We start from the raw sequence: 15,828 nt of genomic DNA on the forward strand, positions 1-15,828 counted from the left end.
GTTCCTGTCCTCATCAGCATGTTGGAGAACAAGACCTGGTGGAGGCGGGGCGGGGGAGCAGGATCTTCCTTTTCTATAATTTCCTTCCCCCTTGTCTTGCACTGGCAGATAGGGCCGGTGGGGATACAGCAGCTGTGCGCTCTGCTACGAAGGTCTCAGCGCTTTTCGTTGCCAGAATCCCAGGCCCATACCACCTGGTTTGGGGCTTTGGGGAGCATGTGAAGCAGGGACAATCTAGACCCTGAACTAAGTAGTCCCGATGCCCTCTAGCGCCCCTCTTTCCCTCCTTACTTTTCTCTAAGCAGCAGCCAGACAGCTAGGAGTGTGTTGGTCAGTGCAGAGTTCCACAGTGATGCCATTCGCTGATCCTGGCTGGTTACCACCCTCAACTCTTGTCATCTGATCGTCTGAAAATAGGTAGTTGGTTAACTCATCCTGGGCCTGACCATCCCTACCAAATTCACCACATCTATTTGGTCTAAGAACCACCTCCGAATCACACTTCTTCTGCCTTTAGCCCCATCCCCCCTCACCCCCAGCTGATTGATTCTCTTGTGGTCAAATCAAAGCAATATCAGAGCATATCATGTCTGTGCAGACACTCAGCAGCTTGGCTTTTCCCTTAGAATAGAATCCGGCTTCCTCACCGTAGTCAGCTGGGCCCTTCCTCATCCATTCTTTCCTCTCACTTCCTCTTACCCCGCCATTCCACTTCCAAGTGTTCCTTGTTGAACATTCTTGTTCCCACATCTGCTGGCAATGGCCCTTCCCGCGAATGAATCTCAAATGGGACCACTCAGGTCTCTGCTCAAATATGTTGATGTTCCTCTTCAGGCATCCAGAACACACACACTCTCTCTCTCTCTCTCTCTCTCTCTCTCTCTCTCTCTCTCTCTCTCTCTCTGTGTGTGTGTGTGTGTGTGTGTGTGTGTGTGTGTGTCCCCACCTCACCCCCACCCCCAGGAAGTTCAGGTCCACAGAGATGGCTGTTCTGTTTTACCTACCATTATGTCCGTAGTTCCTGGCCCAGGGTAGCTAGTGCATGAAATTTGTTGTCTGAGCTGTTGTAGGAGTTGTTTATATCTCAGACAATGACTAAGGCTATTGTTACATGACAGGAACTGATAAATAGATAATGCTTATCCCTTGCCCCTAGGAACTCACGGCATCCCTAGCCAAGATAAGGAAATATATCTGAAATATAATCGCAGCAGACTGTGACAAATGCTATAAGTGAGATATGCATAAAGAAGCATGGAAATGCAAGTGATGAGACAGTTAATTATTTCTCAAGGTCTAAGGAAGTGTTAGAGAAACAGGATGGCTTTGAACTTGAGTTGAGCTGCCTACTCAACAATTGAAGGTCTATGAATTGCCCTTAGTACTAATTGCTTGTTGATACACCCCGATATCAACTGTAACCATCCTAGATAAATCTGCCCGAATTCTCAAGGAATTTTCCACACGTCAAAAGGCTGGTGGAAAGGTGTCAGAGTCTAATTCTAGCTCCTAGAAACCAGGAGTCTCCCAAGTCTACACGGGACCCAGGATGGGTAACTACTGTGCCCAGGACCTTGTTAGAGGAGACTCTCAAGGCAACTCCATTTGCAGTTGCTCCAAGTATTTACGTGGTAGCTGATGTTAGCTCAGGATTCTGGCCCCTAGATACAAAGAATTATCAATCTCTACCAACAGGAGGGCAAAGGTTGGAATGAAAGGTGCCAGAGCAGAGTCCTGGCCGCAACTGGCTCCAGGAGGCTTCTCTGGGGGCATCCCATGTCTCTTTGGAGTTGGTTCAAACATGCTGGTACAAGCGTTAGTTCTCCAGCATCAAAGACATTCCCAACAGGTAGCGCTTTGGCGGCTCCCCTGGAAGCAGCGATACTGTGGGGAGATGCCTACATAGAGGTCCATAGACTGAAGTGAGTAGACAGAGCACCCTAGGCGCGCCTGTCTAGGGACAAGGCTGTGCCTGTATACAGGCTTGCTTACCAAGGTTGGACTCTGAAAACAGTACCATCTCTGCACATAGACTGATGTATTCACATTTACGACTTCCATTTCCCAGGGGTTTTCACACACGTTATTTAATTTGGTTCTCACAGCAGTCCTATGAGGTGGAACAGTCATGTATTTTATTGTTTTTATTAGTATTTTTCCCATTACGGTTTATTATAGAAATTCTGGAACGCATCAGAAGGCACAATGAATACAGTAAAGATCACGTGTAATCACATCCTGTGAAATATCTGTGGTGATGTATCTGCTGCCCATCCCCCCCCAGAGGGTGGAAATACATAAACAATCTGTATAGCATTCTATCCTGGGGAGAAAAGGGAAGCCAAAATTGACTTAAATTCCTTTACTCTCACCCATGAAGCTATGTCTGAAAATTTCTAGTTGGGCTCATGGACTCTCTTTTCTACTCCACACAGTTTCTGAGTTGTGAGCCACAGAGGTTAAAGCGATGCTGTTGGGAAACATGGGCTATCACCTCAAATTGAGCCAAACCTTCAGAGACGCTTTCGCAAAGGACAGACACCTAAGAGTCACCGACCACGGGCAGCTGAAAACCTAATGTCACATCATTTCGGGTTCTTTTCATCTATTTAAGATCCAAACCCCAAGGAGAACACCTCGTTGTTCTAGAGTATCTTAATCTGTTCTCAGCTTGACAGTAAAAGTATCCCATTCGGGGGCAGACACCAACCTTCTGGAGGTCAAATTGGATGTCAGTGTGTTTCCAATAATCAGGAAAACAGAGATTGATTCCGACTTGCCTATCTATCTTTGTAACCGCTAATCTTTTAGTACATGCCTTTTTTTTTTTCTTGATGGAACGCACTAATTCCCTAAGTTCTCTTGACTTGGGAAACTCCCATCAGTCATTCTTCTTTCACCTCCCAGCTTATATTTCTTGTATTACAAGGCATACTCCATGACTACCAATCACAGCAGTGCTGTTCCCTCTGTTTTGTGTTCAAACGTGTCGCATTCATCTTCTCATACAAGCAGAAAATTCCTTGAGAGCTTTACTGCCCTTGTCATGTAGGGCCCAGCATAGGAGCTGGTAATGTAGAGGATTTGCCTGAAGAAGAGAAAAGAGAGACTCAGACTTGGTATGAGAAAGAAGTTGGGTGTTTTGAAAAGAGGGGGGTATGTGGGTGTTCAAATGAGCTAGTGACACACACACACACACACACACACACACACACACACACACACACACATTCCCCTGCCTCAGACCCATCCATGAAACACCTGTAAGTGGTATGCTTTAGCCTGTAATTGTAGAATAGCTTCAAACAACTGTCTAAATTCCCTGTGTGTGTATCCACCAAGGCTAGGCTACCCTGATACCCCAACAAGAGTGAACAGCATTAATGAGAAGACTGAAAGTGGATCATTGCCTAAAACTTTCCAGTCATCTGAAGAAATCCAGAAATGTGGATCACCAAGAGGAGTACGTGGACTCAGCCTACACCCTGTACCAAAAATAAGAGTCCTGTCATATGAGGCTGTTAGATTAAATTAGTTATTTTATGCCCAGAGCCCTCAGGAAATAGGTGTTAAAATTTGTCATCAGAGCTAACAAGCTTGGTTTTCTCAGGTAAAATGATAACACGAGATAAAATCTGTGAGATGCTCCGTGTGTGCTAGGCACTGTGTAAAGCACTTTTCATAACTAATCTCAGTTAGCTTCTATGCGGCACATTGTGGCTGCTTGTGGTCAATGGCGATTGCACCCCCTCCAGGATTACATCCCTCCTGCAGTGGCTGGTTAAAAACTACACTTCCCAGAATGCCTTGCAGGTATAGTCCTCGTGTGATTTTGATTCATCCATTTGGAAGTCAGAACCGGAACTCCTCACTGAGCTAAGTAGGGTGATGAGTTTTAAGTGAGCTTTACGTGTTCTAACGCATACCCAGATGGTCTAACAGTTTGACTCTGGAGTCAGCGGTGATAATGACAGATTCCAAGACTCTCCGTTCCCCGTGTTCTTGGATTATTCCCGTGGTGATGTGATCCTGCGCTCAGAAGTTTGGACAGTGGCCTCCTGTTTCCCCAGCTTTCTGACTGGCAGATGTAAGTGTCCTCTTAGTTGGTCGGTACACGGATAGCGTTTGGAACGTTTTACTATTGGCTGAGGCGCCATGCGTCTTTCAACAGTTATATAAGTACCCGGTCCCCTGTATTCACTATGTGCCTGCTTAAAGAACCCTAAGGAGTGTTCGTGTTACCTCCAGTGAAACCCTGATGTAGCCCTTTTATAGGTGAGAAAACTAAGGCAGAGATAATCACATACATCATCTAAGTTCGTAGAACCAGTGGGTACGGAAATGGAAGTTTGCTGGATTTGATGCCTATTTGATACCACCCTCCCCACCCCCAACTTTCATCTCTTACTTCTCCTTGACACTTTTAATGTGTTATGAAATGTGATGAACTCCAGAGGTGTGGAGGCTGTGAGCAAAGCAGAGGACTCTTTACTCTAGCTCTCCTGACGTGTAATCGACAGTACGATAGTTATAAGTACATGCACACCGCCGTCTATATCCTGCTACTGGTTTGCATTGGAAAGAGGCATGTAGCGAGCTGTTAAAAGTACACAGTGTAAATCTAACGCAGGTTGTGAGGGAGCTGGTGGCTAAAGGGACTCATTTCAAACGTTGATGGGCATATAATTCAGTGGAAACACTGATAACAAATGGAGGAAGAAAGGGAGGGGAGAGTGAGTAAATGGGCTGACATCCTTCCGTTTTATGGAACTCTTTGATCAGTTAGTTTCCTGGCTACCCCACCAGACCAGAGGCTCTAAGTGTCTTCATCACATCCATCCCCATTTAGGATTCTGCCCTAAAGAAAGGTAAGCTGTGAGTAGGAAACTTAAAAAGCAGTAAACTGCCCCACTGGAAATTCTTTTCTAGTGCTGAGCAGGGAGGACTTGGTGGCTGGGTCACGTGAGACATCTGATCATTGCTGACAGAGGAAGAAAGCTCTAGAGGAGTGAAGGATATTCCCAATAGAGGTGTAATCTGCTGTTGGCAGAAGAAGGACTCCAGGGATTCGAGCTTCTGATGAAGCTACGGGAGTGGGACTGGGAAGACGGCCCCAGGATGGAATTTCAACTGCAGGTTTCAAAATGGAGAGTGGCTTGAAAGAAATACACTCAAAGTTAGGGATAAAACCAGGTCTAGGCAGTCAATAATAATGAATAATTGTAGAGACAGACCCAAGTTTCCTGAGGGATAAAGTTTTATTTTCTTTAAAGATTAAACGTTCAGACTATAGATATCTCTCTTTCAACGTGCATTTATTTAAAGAAGAACCTTCTGCAAACTAGAACTACTCAGTGCCCAGATGTGCAGGCTGTGTGCTTATTTCCCACACAACACAAGGTTGATGTCCTAATTGCTCTCAGGGACCCAGGAGGAAAACAAAACAAAACAAAACAAAACACATGGGCCTTAGAGTTGTAGATCTATAGATAAAATCACAAATTCTTCAGAAAGCCAATAAAAAATTAATAGGAAATCACTTTTAACATTAACATCTATTACATTTTATTTAATTTATTTTGCTTGCATAGGTGTACACATGGGAAGGGTTCACACATATCTGTGTGGAAGTCAGAGGACACAACTTGCAAGAGTTGGTTCTCTTCTTCAGTCACGTGGGTCCCAGGGATCAAAACTCAGTCAGTATGGGCAGAGGTGCCCTTTACCCACTGAGTCACCTGCTGAACTGTCTTGCTGACCTGTTTAATAGGAAATCTTGAGGCAAAAGTGGTGTATCCATCAGGTTTCTCTACAGGAACAGAACAGATAGAATGAATCTATACGTATAAAAAGGCGATTTATTAGAGTGGCTTACAGTCTGTGGTCCAGCCTGTCCAACAATGAGTGTCTACCAACAGAAATTTAAAAATCCAGTAGATGTTCTGTTTGCAAGGCTGAAAGTGTCAGTTTGTCTTTCATATACACCTGAGTCTCAAAGAAGTAGGCTCTATTGCCAGTGAAGGAATGGACTTGCTGGTGAACGCCAAAGCAGGCAAAGAGAGAAAAAGGTTCCTTTTTCCATGTCCTTTATGTGGGCTGCCGGCAGAAGGTGTGGTCCAGAGTAAAGCTGGCCCTTCCCACCTCAGAAGATGCAGATTAGAAGTGGATCGTCCCTCTTCAAATCACTTAATTAAGAAAAGCCCCTCACAGGTGCGTCCAGTCGCTTGGGTTTTAGTTAATTCCAGGTGTAGCCGAGTGGAAAACCCAGAAAAGCCATTGCAAGTGAACTTGGAAGATGCTCGGGTGAGGTAGACGTCACGGGTGGATGGGCTTCGTTTGTTTTAAGGAGCAGGGGTCTGTGATAATCTGCTGTCAGTTCAACAGTTGACATTCTCAGACACTTGTCATGTATCAGTGAAGAGCTCTCCTTCAACCGCTCAACTCAATTCAAAATGTAGAAACATGATGGAAACCTACCATCTATCCGCACGATATACGTTCACGTTCTACTACGTGCTGGGTTCGGAGGGCCACCAAGACATGCCAATCATATGACTGAGACAAGAAACCAAACATAACTAAAGCACTTTCAGCTGCTTCTTCCCCTCCCCACTCTGAGGGTAGAATTGCTCCTTCTCCGTCCCAGTGGCGTATGTGACTGGCCAGTGGAGTGTAAGCGGAAGGCGTGCGCGTCACTTCGCAACAGAAGCTCTGAGAGCCAATTCTTGCTTTGCCAGGCTCACTGTCCTTTCCTGTTATGACTCCTTTGTCAGCCTGGTTCCTGGAGCTGAGCAATATAGAATTGATTCCTTGAGACTTTGAGCGTGAGCGGGAAATAGCCCGGTGCTTCTGTCAAGAGCAGTGTCTGAGGTTACTTCTTCCCATAGCATCACTTAGTCTAATCTGACTTATACGAGGCGGTTCTATAAAACTAACATTTATTGAGTGCTTACTATATCCTGAGCATTGTGCTGAGGGCTTTATATGCATTATCTCGTTGAAGTCTTGTAAATGCACCACGAGATGTATATATGTGATATTACTTCTGTTTTATGGATGTTGAACCAGGTCCCGGAGCTAAGTGCAAACCATGGCGTTATTTTAAGCTACAATGGAATTTTCAAAACTTCTTTGCCTGGATACAGAACCTACAGACTTAACTACCAAGATGGTTCAGCGGTTAAGAGCACTGACTGCTCTTCCAGAGGTCCTGAGTTCAATTCCCAGCCATCACATGGTGACTCACAACCATCTGTAATGGGATCTGATGCCCTCTTCTGGTGTGTCTGAAGACAGTGATAGTGTACTCACATAAAATAATTTTTTTTTAAAAAAGGCTAGAATGGAATTTTCAAAACCTGTTTGCCTCGATACAGAACCTACAGACTTAACTACTGTCTCAGTCTATTATGTGTTTCTGAAACCAAATATCTGACATTGAGCCATATATCTAAAGTCTTTGTGGCTGGAAAATCTAAACACTGTGATGCTGTGAGATCAAATCCACTCTGGAGATTAGCCTTGATCCCATCAATAGGTGGGTCATGCGGCCCTTACCTCATGCCCTACTTGGCACAGCCTAGAATCACCTGAGGAAAAGGTCTCAATTAAGGGATTGCCCAGACATGATGGACATGTCTGTGTGAGATTTTCTTGATTAGTAATTGATGCAGGAGAGCCCAGCCCACCGTGGGTAGCGCCAGCCTGCACTGTATAGGGAACCTAGCCCAGCATAGATTGGAAGCAAGCCAGCAAGCAGACTCCTCCATGATTTCTGCTCTGGTCCCTGCCATGACTTCTCTCGATGGTGGACAGTGATGTAAAAGTATCCAACAAGTTCATCCTGTTCTCCCCTGAGTGGTTTCTGCCACAAGCTTTCACAGCAACAGGAAGGAAACTCCTACCCCACTCTGAGCTCTGCCTCTTAAAGTTCCCACCATCTCAATCTCATCACATGGGGAACCCAGCCTTGACCGACACACATGAATCTTTGTGCAGAAAAATCCAAACCATAAAGACTATTGTGCCATGCAATTTTAGGTCAAAAGTTTTAAGATTTTTGTTTTGTTTTATTTTGTTTTTAAATAGGCTGTAAGACCCCTGAACATTCTAAAAGTGGGGTGTTCGGTGCACCTTAGAACTTCTTGGGAAGAGACTTATGGAAAAAGTGAGAATTGCAACAGAGGCAAGTGGTAGAGAAGGAAAAGAGACGCTGTAATGTTCTCTCACCTATTTAAAACAGGGAGGGAGAGGGAAGAGAGCTCATCTGTCTGGGTGAAATAGAGCAATGCAGTGGCTATGCCAAACCTGGAAATTGGTTTAGTCTACCCTGAAGAGCCTCACAATCAGAAAGTGGTGATAAGGCATTTACCCAAATTACTATCATAAGTCAGGCAAGCTGGAATCCTCTGTAAACGTGGTAAGATGTACCAAGGGAAGATAAAGCAGAATCCTCTTCACCATAGCAGGTTGAGGGTGTGAAACAAGGAGCCAGCTGCAGGAGAGGCAGCACAGTGATGTCGACCCCTGAGCACAGTCCAGTCTCCACCCTACTTCTGAACGTGCTGGTCGAGAAATAGCCCAGCCAGATTAATGCAGGATGGCAAGAGAAAGGTCTCCTATTGCCAGTGACCAGAAGGGGTAGTGGGACACCAAACTATCTCTGCACATTTGTCTCTGAGGTACTGGTTCCATCGCGGAGTGACATCACCACAGCTTCTTCGGTGGAGTCAACACATGGAACTTGGCCTCAGGATCTCCCCTGCCAACTTCAGAGATTCTGACTTAGGTGCTCCAGAGTGTCAGCCAAGAGTCTCATTTTATTGTCCAGCAATCTTGTTCTTTCAATATTGATACTCTTTGAACCTTTTTTAGAAACCCAGTCCACAGTAATATCAACCAAAACATGTCTCCGGAAACCAAGGAAAGCCAGCAATAAGAGTAACAGAACTATAGGGAGTAATGGGCTTCCTAAAAGATATTTATATTCCTTTGGGAATGTAATGATGAAAATAAGAAGTAATCCCAAGGTAGACAAAAGGTTATCCATGGGTGTGGGGAACATACCTGAGCATGTTGGTCATTTACATTTTTGTTGGAGAAATTCAAATTGTCATTAGATTTTCAAAGAAGATAGAACTCAAAAATGTTTAAGGTCATTCAGTGCTGCTGCTGTTGTTTGGCTTCCAGATTAGTGCAGGTGACACAGGAGAGGGGACACATCAGAGGAACAAGATGCCTGCTTGTAGCACTGTTTTGTTTTGTTTTTTTTTTTTTCCTCAGTGTAGTGTGCAGTACCTGTGGGCAAGGGAAGAAAACAGTGCTAGAGAGGAAAGTTCATCCAAGGTCTTGGCCTCAGATGCCAATTATTCGTAATGTTCTAGAAGGCACTGGGGGTTTGGAGGCAGAAAAAACAATGTATGGGATCTACGCTTCTGGAAGATAAAACTCTCAGGTGTGCAGAGAGATGGGAGGGGAGACAGAAGAGTGGAGACAGCCGGCAGCAGGCCACAGTTGGCCCTAATAAGAAGGTTGAATTAGTAGAAAGCTGCAAACAGCATCAAGGCATGCAATGCACTTGACCCTCCACATCCTCTGTTCCCCACTCAGAGGCTTAGCCCACCGTGGACCTAGTATAATTGTATCAGTGTTGAGTAAGGGCTGGACTCGGACTCTTGTAGCTATTCCCTAGGCGATCCAATATAACAACTGTTTGGCCACCATTGATATTGTCTTAGGTATTACAGGTCATCTATTGATTATGCAAATACCCTATCATCGTAAGTGGACTAGGCATCTTTGAATTCTCACATCCATAGGGTTCTAAACCTAATGCCCCATGTAACTGAGGGATGACCGTAGTTAACAAGTGGACGTAGGGTGGAGTCAAGATGACAAACCAAAGTTGATAGAGAGGAAAACGAACCTTTTTCAGGAAAATTTATTAGGTGTAAGAACAACTAACATGTACTGAACCACGACTATGCCTCGGGCAGTGACAATGTGACTTCAGTACATTTACTCTTAAACCCCTTTCACAGACCTCTGCAAAGCAGGCGATTTTATTTTCTTCTACGCTTGATGAGGAGATAGAGACCCAAAAAATGCATGTCCGAGGACCACACAGCTAAGTCAGACCGGAGTAGAGTCTGGAACTAGAGCCTATAAAAGCGTGAAAAGCTGTTTTCTTAACCATCACATTTTTTATTTTATTTTTATACAAGTCAGCATGAGTTCAGATTTAGACTTATTTCAGTACGCCATTTGAATGTCCGTGGGGCAATGTCTTCAATGCACTTGGAACATTGGAAATAGAATTTGGAGCAGTGACCTGAAAGGGAACTGGAACTGGGGAGCTTAGGTGGTGGTAAGAGAGCAGAGGACCAAGTGTAGGACCCAGGGACCATGCTTGAGGGAGGGGAAAGGAAAGTCAAAGGCCAAGAAAGTGGAATCACAGATGCAGAAAATTCTGCAAACCGGGTGCTGTTGTACAAGCTGGAGAAGGAGATGGTAGTGAGGAGAGGGAGGTGATAGCAAGGGGAAGTCACAGAGGAGGGGGACCCCTTGAAGCTGTCAGTGAAGGATAGTGTGGTAGAGAGTAATTCAAGTTAATTATTTTATAACAGAGTCGGGAAGAAGATGTTCAAGGTGACTGGGTAGTGATGAGAGGTAAGGGTGACAGTGATGGCATTTACAGTGGCTGAGAAGCAACAGCCCAGTGGGCAGTTTGAGGCTGTGGCAGGTTCAAAAAAGAGATTTTTGTTTGCTTTTCTGGGTATGGCACCAGGATTTTCATGATTAATCTAGGCATATAATGCACACACACACACACACACACACACACACACACATACACACACACACACACACACACACACACACACACACACACACACACACACTCTAACACAGTCTTAAAATACATGCCTGCTGTTGGGCCCTGTACCTGGTAGTATCTTTGCCTAGAGAAGTCATTGCTGCTTCTCCTTTGCACAAGGAGGCCTTGCTGGTATCTCAGATCCCCTCGAAATCTGGATGATAGAGTTACCTCTCAAGTTTGTCACTGGATAGCTTTATTACCAGCTTTCAATACAAGTTTTACTAAGTCCAGATAAGCAGAGAGGCTAAATATCCCTCTTTGGGGCCAATTAAATAAGACTGGACAGATCTTCCATAACCTTTGCAGTCATTTGGCTCTATTATCAAAGAGGTTAGTTAGGTGACTCATTCAAAGTCAGACAGCAGGCTCTGAGTCAGACCTTAAACCCAGGTCTCCAGAACCAATGCTTCTCTGTCTAGACCTTAAAGAGTACCTTGCATACAGAATGTCGCTGGGAAGTTTGTTTCTACAAAGACTTTCCATGGTCTTTCCAAATAACTTACTTTGGGTCCCCTCTTGAGTATAGGATAAATTCTCTCCAAGATGTAGCGTAGCATTGTCATAGATGGGGAGGAAGGATAGAATGGAAACAGGGAAAGGAGGGAGTCTGGCACATGCGCTATAATGCGATCTGTTTAGTTCCAACACACACGCACGCACACGCACACACAGACACACACACACACTGAATGGTGGGCTCCACCTTCTGAGTGTGTCAGAATGCTCCTTCCTGCCATTGTTTTCTCTTTCTTTTAAAAAGTCTTTCCATTTTCATATTGTGTGCATGTGTATATAATAGTCCGAGGACAGCTGGGGAGAACTGGTTCTCCCTTTGCATCATGTGGCTTCTGGGATTGATGACAGTTGGCAGGCCTGTGTCACAAGCATCTTTACCCACTGGGACATCTTTCCATCGTTAACTTGCTTTGCTTAGGTGTGGTGGTTTGACTCCCACAGACTCATGTGTTTGAACATTTTGCCTGTAGGAAGTGGCACTAATTGGGAGTGGCCTTGTTAGAGGAAGTGTGTCACTGTAGGGGCGGGCTTTGAGGTCTCCTATGTTCAAGCTCTGCCCTGTGTGGAATCCAGTCCCCTTCTGCTGCCTTCAGATCAAGATGTAGAACTCTTGGCTCCTCCAATCCCACATCTGCCGTGCTTCCCACTATGATGATAATGGACCTAACCTTTAAAATTGCAAGCCAGCCCCAATTAAATATTTTCCTTTATAAGAGTTGTTGTGGTCATGGTGTCTCTTCAGAGCAATAAAACCCATAAAGCATTAGGTATGTGTTCACAGCGCTAGAAAAGTGTGTCAAACTCAGACACACTAATGTGTCCTGGTGTTTTTAATCATGGCTACGTGGTTTTCCTTCTGCAGGAGGTATTAGTTTTCTATTCTTTCTGTAGCACGTCCCCACAATGCAATGGTTTAAAGCACAGTAAGTTTATCATTCCCTTCAGGTTCCAGGGCAGGAACTCTGAAATGACTCTGAGCATCCACTAAGGAGTCGGGTAGGTCTGGTTCTTAGATAAGCTCAAAGAGAGAATTCGTTTCCAGTTTGCATTGGCAGGCTTCCTAGCTGTACCTCTCTTCCATCCTCAAAGCCAGTAGCTGAGAATTTTCAAAACTCTTTGTCTCTGATTCTGTCTTCTATATCACCCTGGCTTCTGCTGCTTCACTTCTGGGAGGATACCTGGGATTTCTGAGTGACAAAACCCCAAGTCTGGGCTCTTCTCACCTTGAGAACCTTCACTTAACCACACTGGCAGTATCTCTATTGGATATGAGGAATTTATTCTCAACCACACTGTCAAGCAACTTCTTAAGTGGAAATGCATCTACCCCCAAGGTGTCTCCATGCTACATCCCGTAGAAAGGCCATTAATCAGCCTATCACAAGAATAAGGACCCAACAGATACAGCTGCAGCTATTGGTCAATTAATCAATTAGCAAGTATTTACTGGGCATACTGTGTGTCAAGTCCTACTATGAGAAGAATGGGAAATATATGTCCACACAAGACTTGCTCTCTTCACTTAAGAATCTCCTGCTTAGAAACAGTTGGACTCTAATCCTGCAGTACCTGCTGTAAATGCCGTAGAGCTGCAGAAGACACTCTCTGGAGTTGTCTAGGTTGGAACAGTCTATGAAATTTTCATGGGGAAAATCCAAAAACTTAAAATAGATGTGTAGAATGTAGATGGACTGGGAAGGAGCAAAGCAATCGAAGAGGATTGTGTTCTGGGAGTCAGAGTGCGGCCATAGGAACGGAACAAGGCTAAGAAACAGATTGCCTGGGATCAAGGGTCACAAGCCAAAGCCAGTCTCCCATCTCCTTTTATAAATAAAAGTTTTTATTAGACCAGCCATGCTTACTTGAAATATGATTTCTTTTATGCTTTAATGACAGAGATGGACAATTCTAACAGAAATCAAATAGCCCGGAAAGCCTAAATATTTTACTGCTAGCCTTTATAGAAAAAAAACAAAAAACAAAAAACTGACCACCCTTGCCCTACATAAGGAATACTCATCAAAGCCCTTGGCAAGAGAAGACACAAGAAAAGGCCTAAAGCCAAGTATCCCAATGAGGGGTCTGGCCCATCTGAACCCCATTTAGTTTAGGTTAAAACAGTTTTCTGTTCTCAGCATTCCCACTGGACCCGAAGGTTTCAGACCCTTCAGATTTTGTAATAGGTGCCTCGTTTTGGGGTTGCAAGTGTTGACAAAACAGCTCTCACCTCAAAGAAATTTTTAAAAAAAATAGCTTCTTCTAGAACCAAATATGAGTATTGGTGGTCCAGGGACCCAGACTTAGATCTTCCGAGTACACGTTCCAGGGAGGTAGCATTGAACTTTTTATATCAACAGAACAAAGAGCCAGATATCAAGACCCTTTTCAAACACATCTGTGATGACATCAGGTAGAGTTCTGCTATAGGCCTTAGGTGCTGGTCTCAACACTCTTAGATCTTTGTTTGGTGGGAAATCACATTCCAGAAGTCTTTATCTGTCTGGCAGGATGGTAGATGGGGGCAAGGGATGGCTATTTAGTAAACTAAAGATTGCCCAAGAGTAATTATAATTCAGCTCAGAAACTGCAACATTCCAACCCTTCAGCCCATTGAAGTTTTAATCTTTAGTCTTTGCAGAAATCACCTCCTTCCAGGCCTAATCGTTCTCACTTGCTAATGGAGGTGTGCTCAGGAGAGAGGTGTGGTGTGTCAGGGATAGTACAAACAGAGGTCTGGGTGCTTAGTTCCTTGGGCTCCTGGGTGGATCATCGCTGGTTCCAAACCTCCCTGTCTCCTTATGGAATGTACAGGGGTGGGCCATCGTAGCTCTCACCTGCTAGCCAGGGCTCTTGGAAAGGTCTTTAGAATGACAGCTGTTTTGGGTGCAATCCTTAAAGGAAGTAGTCTGTCAGTGCCTGCCCATGCTCCCATAACCCTCTCAAGGGCACAGATGCACTGGTTCATGTAGAGGTCAGCATGTGCCTTCTGAAAGACTCGGATTCAGTCTCCCAGCCAGCTTGCCTCATCCCTTGCTTTGGAACGAAGTTTGAATACCAGTCACAATTTCCGTAAAAGTCCCTTCTACATCAAAAGGGGAGTGGACAAGAGGAAAAGCATGGATTATCTACCGGAAGCTTCTTTGTTCTAAACAGCTGAGCCTGCTTTGTACTCAGACTACGGAGGAAACAAGAAAAGCGGGTCTCTGCCATTCCAGGAACCGTGAGCCAGATAGAAAACTCAGCACAGACATACAGTGTTAAATAAAAAGAGATGACAGCCCTGATCAAAGGGGGGGGATGGGAAGTATGACAGGAATTTCTGGAGGGAAGGAGGTAGGTGCGAGGTGCATGCTTTCAGAGAAGTTGGGAGTGCGCCTTGGCGAACATGGCATTGGGTTTGGTCTTGAGAAGTCAGTCTCATTTCCTTTGGGAGATGGACGTGGAATATACTCCAGGGGCTAAGGGAAAGAACGGTAGAAGTGTGGCATTGTGCTTATGAGTAACAGTCCAGAAGATAAATAAATATTAGGAAGTTAGGGTACCGAGATGCACATCTGAGGTATGCAAAACTTCAGAGAGAGCATCATGCCTGCTGAAGAGTCTCCCTGTGCATGGGAGACCAATCCATCAGTATTCAAATACACACGAGATAAAAAGCCAGGTATGAGACAATGTATGGTAATTGCCAGATGGGTGTTATAGACAATTACTGCTGTGCCCTGGTCCTTCCCAGCAGGGATGGCTCTCTGATGGAATGTTTGTTCTGTTTTTAAGTCAGCTGTGTTTTGACAGGACATCACCGGATTTTGCAGATGATCACTTCCGCCTGCTCCCGTTGAGCAGTGAAGGAGATGAGTGTGCTGTGTGGCCACTCTTTACAGCTCCTGGGAATTCTTCTCCCATGGATTCTTTCCACCATTCTTTCTTGTCCTGACCGTAGCCTCTCAGAATAGCCTTAGCTGGTGCCTTGGGCTTAATTTAGGAGGTTTATGTGGACTGGCATCGAAGTCCGGTAAACGATGGAGACAAGCAGAAAGATGAACACTCAGCTTATCCACTGTCACCCTGGACTGAGCAATATGTACCCAGAGTAGCATTGGCTTGACAGTGTGCCAGGTTGTAGAAATATATGGTGGTGGACTCACTGACTCCTTGATCCATGGCTATAGTTCTGTCATCTTAAGATTTTGCTAAAGGAACACTTCTCCTAGACCCAACAATGAGGCTCTGGAACTTAACAGTCCTCCATAGTGGAATCTCTCTTCCCTGTGTGCACCTACAAGGAAGAGCTTAAGAATCATTATGTTTGCTTTGGGCTTTCTACAGAGATGTCTACTCCTGGCCTTCTGATAAAAAGCTACCTGTACTACCACATCCACCCTTGTTACATTCAGAGTGCAAGCCATGGAGGTATGAAAATTCTCTGTGGAAAA

General features: G+C 44.8%; 1 protein-coding gene across 3 annotated transcripts in view; it reads left to right on the top strand.

Moving 5' to 3' along the window:
- The first annotated feature begins 3,817 nt into the window (after positions 1-3,817).
- Nxpe4 (neurexophilin and PC-esterase domain family member 4) overlaps positions 3,818-15,828 on the top strand; it is a 241,431-nt gene continuing 229,420 nt past the window's right edge. For 2 of the 3 annotated variants that reach the window (XM_063265980.1, XM_063265984.1), the window contains exon 1: positions 3,844-4,087. The gene's annotated coding sequence lies outside the window, so the exon portion shown is untranslated. Of the gene's footprint in view, positions 4,088-15,828 lie in introns of all 3 variants that reach the window. The other variant, XM_039081953.2, reaches the window with a different exon arrangement.

Source organism: Rattus norvegicus, chromosome 8 (genome assembly GCF_036323735.1).
Source record: "Rattus norvegicus strain BN/NHsdMcwi chromosome 8, GRCr8, whole genome shotgun sequence".
NCBI lineage: Eukaryota > Metazoa > Chordata > Mammalia > Rodentia > Muridae > Rattus > Rattus norvegicus.